Source organism: Salmo trutta, chromosome 4 (assembly GCF_901001165.1).
Source record: "Salmo trutta chromosome 4, fSalTru1.1, whole genome shotgun sequence".
In the NCBI taxonomy this organism is placed as follows: domain Eukaryota; kingdom Metazoa; phylum Chordata; class Actinopteri; order Salmoniformes; family Salmonidae; genus Salmo; species Salmo trutta.
Window position 1 is genome coordinate 39,405,407 of NC_042960.1, and position 13,104 is coordinate 39,418,510.

Sequence of the window (13,104 nt, forward strand, 5' to 3'; positions counted from 1 at the left end):
TGGTAGCTTACTTTTTTGGCTTTACATTGGACATTTGCAATTGTAGGTCGATTTGGGGTCAAATGATCAATGGCGGGAAAAGTACCCAATTGTCATACATGTACTTGAGTAAAAGTAAAGATACCTTAATAGAAAATCACTCAAGTAAAAGTGAAAGCCACCCCATAAAATACAACTTGAGTAAAAGTCTAAAAGTATTTGGTTTTAAATATACTCAAGTATCAAAAGTAAATATAATTGCTAAAATATACTTAAGTATATTAAGCAAACCAGACAGCACCATTTTCTTGTTTTTATTTATGTACTGATAGCCAAGGGTACACACTAGACATAATTTACAAACGAAGCATGTGTGTTTAGTGAGTCCGCCTGATCAGAGGGAGTAGGGAGGACCTGTGATGTTCTCTTGATAAGTGTGCAAATTTTACAATTTTCCTGTCCTGCTAAGCATTCAAAATGTAACAAATACTTTTGGGTGTCAGGGAAAATGTATGGAGTAAAAAGTATATTATTTTCTTTAGGAATGTAGTGAAGTAAAAGTAAAAGTTGTCAAAAATATAAATAGAAAAGTACATATATCCCCCCAAAATACTTAAGTATTACTGTAAAGTGATTACAGTACTGCTGCAAACGATGCGGTTCTTTTACGTGAACGGAGCCAAATGATGTGGTTCACCGAAAAGACTGGAAATCTCCATCAGTGTGAATGATCCCAATTCTAGCCACAAGACAGCTGCAATTAAAAAAAGAAACCTCTTGTGGGTAGTGCTCAAACGAGTACGTCATGTCTTTATGTACCTTCGCTATTATGTCCTTTCCACCCACTCCCACCTGTCCAATAGCCTCGTACGAACCATCGCGAGATCAAGATAGTTCGTGCCCACAATAGAACGTAAGCTTACATTCTGTCCAAATAGAATGTAAACTCGCGAGATCAGGATGGTTTGTAAGAGGCTACCTGTCCAATACGATGTTGAGTGAAATCTATGTACAGTAATATGTAACCTTTGATGGTGTCAGGCTACAATGTAATGTTCTACTGTGTTATGGTAATATTTGACGGTGTGTGTTGGTTAACTGTATCACTCTATTACATCCCACAGTTTAACCATCTTTCAAGCTCAATTTAACCCAACGACTTTTCTACAGTGATCTGGGTCTGGGATGATCCATATTTTGAATAGGGGAAGGTTCGTTTTGTTGAGATCATTGCCATAATTAAATTGAGCAGGAGTGGAATAAAATACAGATTCTATGACATATTCATGGCATTTTGCAGTATCAACGAGAGAGAAGTCCCATGCGCTGTGCTATTCAACTGACATAAAAAAAAATTCTCTCCGCTGCGAAAATACCTCTCAGATTATAGTTTAACCTGCAGAATTTTAAGCAAAATGGCGACAGTGTAGTGGATGGAGGACGAAAAACGTAATGTCAAGTGTAATGACAAACGTTCCAATTGTTATTGTTTTCTGCATTGGGAAGGTAGGTCTCATGCTTCTATACACACGTCTATAGGAAATGGATTAGTATATTGACGTATCGGGTGTTGTCATGTTGATAGGTTCGTGGTAGCGCTTGGTTTTATTGGGCAGGGAACATAGCGGGGACACACTGGCACCATACTGGCATAGAGATGATTTAACGCAAGACACTGAGCTCGACATTCATAATGGACAGTATCTGATGGGTTTGACTGCCATTCACACTACTGTATTGTAGTTTTTTTCAAAGTTTTTTTAATTGAACCTTTATTAACAAGAAATTCGTAAATTCTTATTTACAATGACGGCCTACCGGGGAACAGTGGGTTAACTGCCTTGTTCAGGGGCAGAACGACAGATTTTGACCATGTCAACTCGGGGATTTAATCCATCAATTCTTCGGTTACTGGCCCAACGCTCTAACCACTAGGCTACCTGCCACCCGTTACAGTAGTTAAGCACCATTCCAAAAGTTTTTTGTTTTGTTTTACTCAATACTGTAATGAACAGCCCAGGGTCGTTACAATACATTCGTTCTTGTTTCTGTAGTCTACTCAATGGGTATGTAGCCATTTTCACATTTCCATAAATTCATAAAATGTTTGGGAATGAAGTAAAGGCATTTGTGAAAATTCTATAGCAATATAGAGTGGGAAATAGAGTAGAGTGCATTTGGACAATTAATAGACACTGCAGTAAATAAAACCTAATAAAAACACCTGTCTTGTCCAGTACCAGAGTCTACCCAGACCAGTGAGCCATAGCCAATCAGAGCTAGTAGTAGACCTTTATGCAAATAATCCATTTGCCATACTGGCCTGCCATAATTCACTTTGAACTGGACTGTGTGTTTGTTTACAGACAATTGCAACAGCGTAACTTTAGATCTTCAGAATGCATTCGCCAAAAGCCACAAAATGAACCAGAATGGATTTCTGCAAATATGTAGCACTGGAGTCTTCTCACATTTGGAAACATATTGATCAAACAACCATGAAAAGGTAGGCTCTCTCTCCCTCAGTAATGCACATCAACAACAACAAGATCAACAACTAATACTAATGAGAGTGAGATGAGCTAAACTCTAACGAGGGAACATTAGATAAACCCTCTGAAACTTTTTCAGCTAGTTGGCCGTCAAAAATGCACTTATAAACAATCGGGAATAGTGTCTTTCTGCAGCTTGCCTGCCAATGCATGCTTATCCCAACCCACGTTTTGACAACTGAATGGGAATTTGCCTGCCTGCCCATTTGATCGATACCAAATACATTTGATTGACAACTATGGGTGCGCTCGTAAATTGCCTCCAGTGTGTTAGAGTGGGCTCTGTGCTCGTAAATTCAGAGCGTTGTCAGATTGTCTTGGTAAATTGAGAGCGTTTTGCTTTCCGAGCGCACACTGCACTATTGACACTGGATGCTTAGGCCGGAGGAGTAGGGTTGATCGGAGTGTTCCTCACAACGGCAGTCAATCACCCAAGCTAACTGGCTAAAGGTGGTTAGCTTGCTGGCGACTTCCAGACACAAATGAGAGAACACCTCACTCTGACCATTTTACTCGCCCTAGCAGAGCTGGTTAGACCGTTTACATGTTATCTAGAGCGTTAGTGACTAACTGTGCTGCAGGGAAGAATTTAATTACTTTTTTTGCTGACGTTTACTGACACCAGTCATATTCAGCGGGTGTTGAGCGTTCATAAATTCAGCAGTTATTCTGCGCTCTGGCACACTCAAGACGAGAGTACTCTGAAATCAGAGTAGATAGCCGGAGTGAATTTACGAACGCAAGAGATATACTAACTGGATAACAGTCGTTCAAGTTCAGCATATCTAGCTAGCTAGCTAGCATAGCGATTCAAATTTCTTGCCAGCTAACCAAATGACACCTGTATCTCTAGCTGTAGCCACTGAAACTATATGAGGGAATAAGTCTCTCACTCATCCACTCCTCCAATGACATGACATCCTCCCAGCAGCTAGCTAGCTAGTTAGCTAACGTTAGGTTCCGTATTTTTAGCTTGTTAAATAAACAGATACGCTAGCCTATTAGCCACATTATGACTGACTTGTGATCATTGCCCTTACTAGTTTGATTGCATTGACATTCCCAGACTTAGTTACATTGCGTCCCGAATGGGTGGAAGCAGCAAACGATGTACCAGGCCAACTGTGATTTACAACCTCATAGCAATTTTTGTTGGACTACTTATATTAATCATGCATTGAACTGCATCCATTTATTCAGCCAACAATGCCTTACTGTACATCATGGAATCTTTTGTCAAATAGAACCTATTTTTAAAACCTCTTATGAAGTTGATGTTGTAGCATAAACTGGGGATTTGATATCTTGGACTAATATTATGATTGTCTGTTTGTTTCATACCTGCAGAGTAGTGAAAACGCTGTCAGTTCCACTTTAAAGTTATATTCTAAAACATTATTTTGTTCCGCTACCATTCCTTGAATACTAATTATAGAATATCATAGAAATCAAGTCCTATTTGCATGTAGTCCTATACATGTCACTTTGCTCCACTGTGTCCATTACATTCCAATATCTGATATGCATCATGTGAGGAGCATGTCTCTGAATGCCCTGCTGTTAACTAAACCATTGTTTATTGACACAGATTTTCTAGAAACAGATTCCTGCAGTAGCCTACTTTAAAGACACTGACATCTTTGCACTTTGAAGGGCATCTGCCACAGCATCTGCTAGGATATAATGAATTAGGCCCACATTAATAACACCTTTCAGTTAGGTAGGTATGGGAGTAACTTACCCCAGTTACACTATACCTGAAATACATGCAAATGCCAAAGCATTTATAACATATTAGAATAAGCTATGATTATGACATTAATCAAATTATATTTACTTTATATGAAACTTGATCTACATTCTGGCTTAAAACACACACAGCAAATTCCTTGTAAACTGATTTCACAGTTTGACTCGATATATTAGATTGACTAGGCAAGTTAACTGCAAATTGATTATATATTACTTGACAAGGTCAAATATTTTAACCAAGCCGCCAGAATTCCCAGAATGCACGGCATAGCAAAACAGTCATGTTTACAGAGGCAGCAACACAAATGGCGTGCTATTCTCTATATAGTGCACTATTCTTAGCCAGGGCCCATAGGGTTATGGTCAAAAGTAGTGCACTATATATGGAATAGGGTGCCATTTGGAACACAAGCTGAGTCAGTAGGCGCACATACTGCTATAAATGAAGAGGGCAGGGACTACTTTAATGGGAGTACACTGCCCTGATTTAGCAGCTGCAGAGAGAGATACGATTTGAGTAATCTTTAGGAAGGATATAGTACTAAGGACATTACATATAGAACAAATTAGTGACAAAAGGAAATAAGGGCAGAAGGATTGAATGATGTGGCACACATTGACAATATTTTCTTAGTACAAAACATTGAATCTATAGGAAATATCCTATTGAAGCTACTTAAGTAGCCAACACTGCCATTGACCATTGCCATTAAGGGAACATTTCTGTATCACTTTTATCAGGCAAGTTATGATACTGTGTTATATTAGTGTATGAATACATAAAGAAAATGTTTATTTCTTTATTACAGGTGGGTTTTCAGAAGACCGTAGGGTGGAACCAATGGTTTGTAATAGACTGGTAAGTAATGACTGCTTTGGAATCATCTATTAGTAAACCATAAGCATTAAGGTATTCCACAATGCTTTTTACATTTGTATCACAAACCATTTTTGAGAAAATCTTGATGAAAGGGGCCATTTTAGACCTATACGTGCCTCCTGTAAGATCTTATGATCCGTGAACCGTATATGATACAGACAACATCTTGGTGTCAATTATAAGGACACAAGGCGAGACCCAGATGCAGACACGGGAGGCACATTGTTTGAGTCTTTGATATTTATTAATCAATCCAAAAGGGGTAGGCAAGAGAATGGCCGTGGACAGGTAAAAGGTAAAAACCAGTTTCGAGTCCAAGAGGTACAGAGAGACAGGCACGCTCGAGGTCAGGGCAGGCAGAATGGTCAGGCAGGCGGGTACGGAGTCCAGAAAACAGGCAAGGGTCAAAACCGGGAGGACTAGCAAAAAGAAAATAGAAGCAGGAGTACGGAAAAACACGCTGGTTGACTTGGACACACACACACACACACACACACACACACACACACACACACACACACACACACACACACACACACACACACACACACACACACACACACACACACAATCACAAGGACAGGTGAAACAGCTAGGGTGTGACAGTCAATATACTCCTTATAGTGTGCTATAACGTGGAGTATGTCCGGATTCTGAAATACACATTTTCGCATACATTTTTTAAACATTACAAATATGAATATGAATATATCAAAACAACCTTTTTTTGATTTAGCTTATTTTTACACATATTGTTTGGAACAATATACTATTTAAACACATAACATTTCCAGAGTGGGCTCAGTGGTACTTATAACTAAATGACCCATTGTATACATAGAAATGTACATTATAGGTCATTTAACCAATCACAGCCATCCTTTAGGATTGCACATTCAGAAAATCACCAGTAGAGCAAGTTCCCTTTGAAACCATTTACCATTCACTGTGTTGGTAGTGCTCATAAAATGTATCGTCAGAACTTCAGAATTAGAAGAGAGCCCACTCTGGAAATTGTATGTACTTGTAGACTATTTAAAAAAAATATATATATATTTCACCTTTATTTAACCAAGTAGGCTAGTTGAGAACAAGTTCTCATTTGCATCTGCGACCTGGCCAAGATAAAGCAAAGCAGTTCGACACATACAACAACACAGAGTTACACATGGAAGAAACAAACATACAATCAATAATACAGTAAAGAAAGTCTATATACAGCATGTGCAAATGAGGTAGGATAAGGGAGGTAAGGAAACAAATAGGCCATGGTGACGAAGTAATTACAATATAGCAATTAAACACTGGAATGGTAGAATGTGCAGAAGATGAATGTGCAAGTAGAGATACTGGGGTGCAAAGGAGCAAGATAAAAAAATAAATACAGTATAGGGATGAGGTAGTTGGATGGGCTATTTCAAGATGGGCTATGTACAGGTTCAGTGATCTGTGAGCTGCTCTGACAGCTGGTGCTTAAAGCTTGTAAGGGAGATAAGAGTCTCTAGTTTTAGTGCTTTTTAGCAGTTCGTTCCAGTCATTGGCAGCAGAGAACTGGAAGGAGAGGCGGCCAAAGGAAGAATTAGCTTTGGGGGTGACCAGTGAGATATACCTGCTGGAGCGCGTGCTACGGGTGGGTGCTGCTATGGTGACCAGTGAGCTGAGATAAGGCGGGGCTTTACCTAGCAGAGACTTGTAGATGATCTGGAGCCAGTGGGTTTGGCGACGAGTATGAAGCGAGGGCCAGCCAACAAGAGTGTACAGGTCGCAGTGGTAGGTAGTATATGGGGTTTTGGTGACAAAACGGATGGCACTGTGATAGACTGCATCCAGTTTGTTGAGTTGAGTGTTGGAGGCTATTTTGTAAATGACATCGCCGAAGTCGAGGATCGGTAGGATGGTCAGTTTTACGAGGGTATGTTTGGCGGCATGAGTGAAGGATGCTTTGTTGCGAAATAGGAAGCCGATTCTAGATTTAATTTTGGATTGGAGATGCTTAATGTGAGTCTGGAAGGAGAGTTTACAGTCTAACCAGACACCTAGGTATTTGTAGTTGTCCACATATTCTAAGTCAGAACCGTGCAGAGTAGTGATGCTGGACGGGCGGGTGCGGGCAGCGATCGGTTGAAGAGCATGCATTTAGTTTTACTTGCATTTAAGAGCAGTTGGGAGGCCACGGAAGGAGAGTTGTATGGCATTGAAGCTCGTCTGGAGGTTAGTTAACACAGTCTCCAAAGAAGGGCCAGAGGTATACAGAATGGTGTCGTCTGCATAGAGGTGGATCAAAGAATCACCAGCAGCAAGAGCGACATCATTGATGTATACAGAGAAGAGAGTCGGCCTGAGAATTGAACCATGTGGCACCCCCATAGAGACTGCCAGAGGTCCGGACAACAGGCCCTCTGATTTGACACACTGAACTCTATCAGAGAAGTAGTTGGTGAACCAGGCGAGGCAATCATTTGAGAAACCAAGGCTGTTGAGTCTGCCAATAAGAATGTTGTGATTGACAGAGTCGAAAGCCTTAGCCAGGTCGATGAATACGGCTGCACAGTAATGTCTATTATCGATGGCGGTTTTGATATCGTTTAGGACCTTGAGCGTGGCTGAGGTGCACACATGACCAGCACTGAAACCAGATTGCATAGCGGAGAAGGTACAATGGGATTCGAAATGGTTGGTTAACTTTGCTTTCGAAGACCTTAGAAAGGCAGGGTAGGATAGATATAGGTCTGTAGCACCTTGCTTCTAGAGTGTCACCCCCTTTGAAGAGGGGGATGACCGCGGCAGCTTTCCAATCTATGGGAATCTCAGACGATACGAAAGAGAGGTTGAACAGGCTAGTAATAGGGGTTGCAACAATTTCGGCAAATCATTTTAGAAAGAGAGGGTCCAGATTGTCTAGCCCGGTTGATTTGTATGGGTCCAAATTTTGCAGCTCTTTCAGAACATCAGCTATCTGGATTTGGGTGAAGGAGAAATAGGGGAGGCGTGGGCGAGTTACTGTGGGGGGTGGAGGGCTGTTGATCGGGGTAGGGGTAGTCAGGTGGAAAGCATGGCCAGCCATAGAAAAATGCTAATTGAAATGTTCAATTATAGTGGATTTATCGGTGGTGACAGTGTTTCCTAACCTCAGTGGGCAGCTGGGAGTAGGTGCTCTTATTCTCCATGGACTTTACAGTGTCCCAGAACTTTTTTATTTATTTTTACTATTTTATTTTACTTTTTTTTATTGTTCCAAGCAATATGTCTTAAAATGAACACAATGTAAAAGGGCTGGTTTGAGATATTCATATTAATATTTTTAACGTTGAATAAATTAATGTGAAAATGTGTATTTCAGAATCTAGACATACTCCACATGTTAGAGCAGACAGTGGTGTCATGCCCACAGGGGGACACAGGCACATGCCCCCTGGCACACTGACCGGACAAGGCTACTCTAGTGTGTGCAGTATCGTCGGTGGCGAAAGAGAATACACACAGCGTATAGTGACGTACACAGCATTTGATTTGATTTTAGCTGCCAGTAATGTATTTTAGCTGCCGGAGGTAAGTTGGTAAATTAATTTGATCAAGCTGTGTAGCCTATTGATTCCTTCTTGATGAATAAATAAAACATGTGTGGATTGTTTCTCTGTAATACCAACCACCAATCAATTTTATGAAGTTGACTTTAGCTAGATAGGTTCCCAATCTTCCAACCTCATCACTAGCTACCAAGCCATTTCAGACTATCAATCAAGTTAGAGTAGCTTGTTTATCTATCTTAGCTAAGAATACCTATGTAGAAAAATATACATATTTTGTTCATAGAATTAGGGATAATGATTATGGGTTTAGATTGCAGGAATAAGCTGTTTCAGGTGTTTGAACAATGCAAAATTCTCCAACTTCCAGAAGGGGGCACACCACCCCCTTCCATCCTAATGTACTTCATACCCCCTCTAAATGAATGGGTGCATGACACCACTGAGAGCACACTATAATGACAACAAGATGTTGTTTGTATCATCTACGGTTCACGATTCATAAGGTACCACAGGAGGCATGTATAGGTCTAAAAAGGGCCTAAAATGGCCACTTTCATCATGATGAACATCAAAATAACTTTTATTAGTCAATTGCACACAAGGTCCAATCACAATTTGACTTCCGCTCTTAACTCAACCTCTCTGAATGACACATACATATACAGGTTTTTGGAGTGGTGCTGCCACACTGGATGCCCGGGGAGTTGTTGTTGTGGGGGGGTTAAGGTCCTTGCTCAAGGGCACAACGTCAGGCACTGGCATCTAGGATTTGATACCAGCAACCCTCAGGTTGCCAGCTCACTTCCCGCCAGATCCGGGATTTGATCTTGCAACCTTCCGATTTCCGTCTGGCCTCTTTAACCGCTCAGCTATCTACCGTCCATGATTGTCATCATAATTTTCTATAAAATAGATTGTGATACTAATGTAAAAAGCATGTCAATCATACTTCCTCCCAATGAAGTTTCAATGTGAGAATTGCCTGAACAATCTGAGATACCATAAATATTTTCTGCTCCTGCTGGCATGGAATTGCCCATTAGTAAAATGTACAGTACCAGTCAAATGTTTGGACACACCTACTTATTCCAGGGTTTTTCTTTATTTTTACTCTTTTCTACATTATAGAATAATAGTGAAGACATCAAAACTATGAAATAACAAATATAGAATCATGTAGTAACCAAAAAAGTGTTAAACCAAGATTCCTCAATTACTACCCTTTGCCTTGATGACAGCTTTGCACACTCTTGGCATTCTCTCAACCAGCTTCATGAGGTAGTCACCTGGAATGCATTTATATTAACAGTTGTGCCTTGTTAAAAGTTAATTGTGGAATTTATTTCCTTCTTAATGCGTTTCAGCCAGTCAGTTGTGTTGTGACAAGGTAGGGTTGGTATACAGAAGATAGCCGTTTTGGTAAAAGACCAAGTCCATATTATGGCAAGAACAGCTCAAATAAGTGAAGATAAATGACAGTCCATCATTACTTTAAGACATGGTCAGTCAATCCGGAAAATGTTAAGAACTGTGAAAGTTTCTTCAAGTGCAGTCGCAAAAACCATCAAGTGCTGTGATAAAACTGGCTCTCGTGAGGACTGCCTGCTGCAGAGGATAAGTTCATTAGAGTTACCAGCCTCAAAAATTGCAGCCCCAATAAATGCTTCACAGAGTTCAAGTAACAGACACATCTCAAAATCAACTGTTCAGAGGGGATTGCGTGAATTAGGCTTTTATGGTCGAATTGTTGCAAAGAAACCATTACTAAAGGACACCAATAATAAGAAGATATTTGCTTGGTCCAAGAAACACGAGCAATAGACATTAGACTGGTGGAAATCTATCCTTTGGTCTGATGAGTCCAAATTTGAGATTTTTGGTTCCAACCGCCGTGTCTTTGTGAGAGGCAGAGTAGGTGAACGGATGATCTCCGCATGTTTGGTTCCCACCGTGAAGCATGGAGGAGGAGGTGTGATGGTGTGGGGGTACTTTGCTGGTGACACTGTCTGTGATTTATTTAGGATTCAATGCACACTTAACCAGCATGGCTACCACAGCATTCTGCAGCGATACGCCATCCCATCTGGTTTGCGCTTAGTGGTGTCACGGATGTCGTATGAAAGAGACCAAAGCGCAGCGTGCATATCGTTCCACATCTTTATTTCTATGTGAAAATATGTAAGACAGACAAACTATAAACAAACACAGCATTCTGCAGCGATACACCATCCTATCTGGTTTGCGCATAGCAGGACTATCATTTGTTTTTCAACAGGACAATGAGCCAACACACCCCCAGGCTGTGTAAGGGCTATTTGATTAAGAAGGAGAGCGATGGAGTGCTACATCAGATGATCTGGCCTCCACAATCACCCGACCTCAACCCAATTGAGATGGGTTGGGATGAGTTGGACCGCAGAGTGAAGGAAAAGCAGCCAACATGTGCTCAGCATATGTAGGAACTCCTTCAAGACTGTTGGAAAAGCATTCCAGGTGAAGCTGGTTGATAGAATGCCAAGTGTGCAAATCTGTCATCAAGGCAAAGGGTGGCTACTTTGAAGAATCTCAGTTCTATCTCTCCAAACATACTGCAATAATACCTGAAGCTGTAGCTCAGATGTATGAACAGTTCTTATAATATAGCTGGGTGTCATTAGATTTATTACAGCCTGAATTTAACATTTATTAAATTGAAGAAAAAAAAGGCCTACACACAATAATACCCCATAATGTCAAAGTGGAATTATGTTTTTAGAAATGTTTACAAACTAATTAAAAATGAGAAGATGAAATGTCTCAATGTCTCGAGTCTATGGCAAGCCTTAATAAATTCAGGAGTAAAAACCTGCTTAAAAAGTCACACAATAAGTTGCATGGACTAACTCTGTGTGCAATAATAGTGTTCAACATGATTGTTGAATGACTGACTACCTCATCTCTGTACCCCACAAATACAATTATCTTTAAGGTCCCTCAATCAGGCAGTGAATATTGAACACAGATTCACACAAAGACCAGGGAGGTTTTCCAATGGCAAAAAACAAAAAGCAGACATTGAATATCCCTTTGAGCATGGTGATGTTATTAATTACACTTTGGATGGTGTATCAATACACCCAGTCACTACAAAGATACAGGTGTCCTTCCTAACTCAGTTGCCAGAGAGGAAGGGAACCACTCAGGGATTTAAAACAGTTACAAAGTTTAACGGCTGTGATAGGAGTAAACTAAGGATGGATCAACAACATTGTAGTTACTCCACAATACTAACCTAAATGAGAGAGTGAAAAGAAGGAAGCGTGTACAGAATAAAAATATTCCAAAACATGTGTCATGTTTGCAATAAGGCACTAAAGTGAAACTGCAAAACATTTGGGAAATAAATTAACTTTATGTCCTGAATACAAAGTGTTATGTTTGTGGCAAATCCAACACAACAAGTATGGTGGTGCCTGCATCATGTTATGGGTATGCTTGTCATTGGCAAGGAGTAGGGATGTCATAATCGTGTATGTTGGTGGCAGGGAAGTCAGGCGCAGGAGAAACCAAATAGGTTATTCTGGAGTATTTAATTTAAAAAACAAACTCCACAACCAAAATACAAAATAACATGGGTAACATAATTCCCGTCGCACACCGATACAAAACACACATAACATAACAAAAACAATCACCGACAAGGACATTTCAAAAATTGATTTTATTTCATTTCACCTTTATTTAACCAGGTAGGCAAGTTGAGAACAAGTTCTCATTTACAATTGCGACCTGGCCAAGATAAAGCAAAGCAGTTCGACAACATACAACAACACAGAGTTACACATGGAGTAAAACAAACATACAGTCAATAATACAGTAGAAAAATAAGTCTATATACAATGTGAGCAAATGAGGTGAGATAAGGGAGGTAAAGGCAAAAAAAGGCCATGGTGGCAAAGTAAATACAATATAGCAAGTAAAAACACTGGAATGGTAGATTTGTAGTAGAAGAAAGTGCAAAGTAGAAATATAAATAATGGGGTGCAAAGGAGCAAAATAAATAAAATAAATAAATACAGTAGGGGAAGAGGTAGTTTTTTGGGCTAAATTATAGATGGGCTATGTACAGGTGCAGTGATCTGTGAGCTGCTCTGTCAGCTGGTGCTTAAAGCTAGTGAGGGAGATAAGTGTTTCTAGTTTCAGAGATTTTTGTAGTTCGTTCCAGTCATTGGCAGCAGAGAACTGGAACGAAAGACGGCCAAAGGAGGAATTGGCTTTGGGGGTGACCAGAGAGATATACCTGCTGGAGCGCGTGCCACAGGTGTGTGCTGCTATGGTGACCAGTGAGCGGAGATAAGGGGGGACTTTACCTAGCAGGGTCTTGTAGATGACCTGGAGCCAGTGGGTTTGGCGACGATTATGAAGAGAAGGC

The 13,104-nt window shown here is 40.4% G+C and overlaps 1 protein-coding gene across 3 annotated transcripts in view; it reads left to right on the top strand.

Annotated features, from left to right (window-relative positions):
* The first annotated feature begins 936 nt into the window (after positions 1–936).
* LOC115192340 (zinc finger protein 644) overlaps positions 937–13,104 on the top strand; it is a 46,484-nt gene continuing 34,316 nt past the window's right edge. The window contains exons 1-3 of one of the 3 annotated variants that reach the window (XM_029750726.1): positions 937–1,485; positions 2,346–2,485; positions 5,093–5,142. The gene's annotated coding sequence lies outside the window, so the exon portion shown is untranslated. The remainder of the gene's footprint in view (positions 1,486–2,345; positions 2,486–5,092; positions 5,143–13,104) is intronic. The other 2 variants (XM_029750724.1, XM_029750725.1) reach the window with 2 other exon arrangements.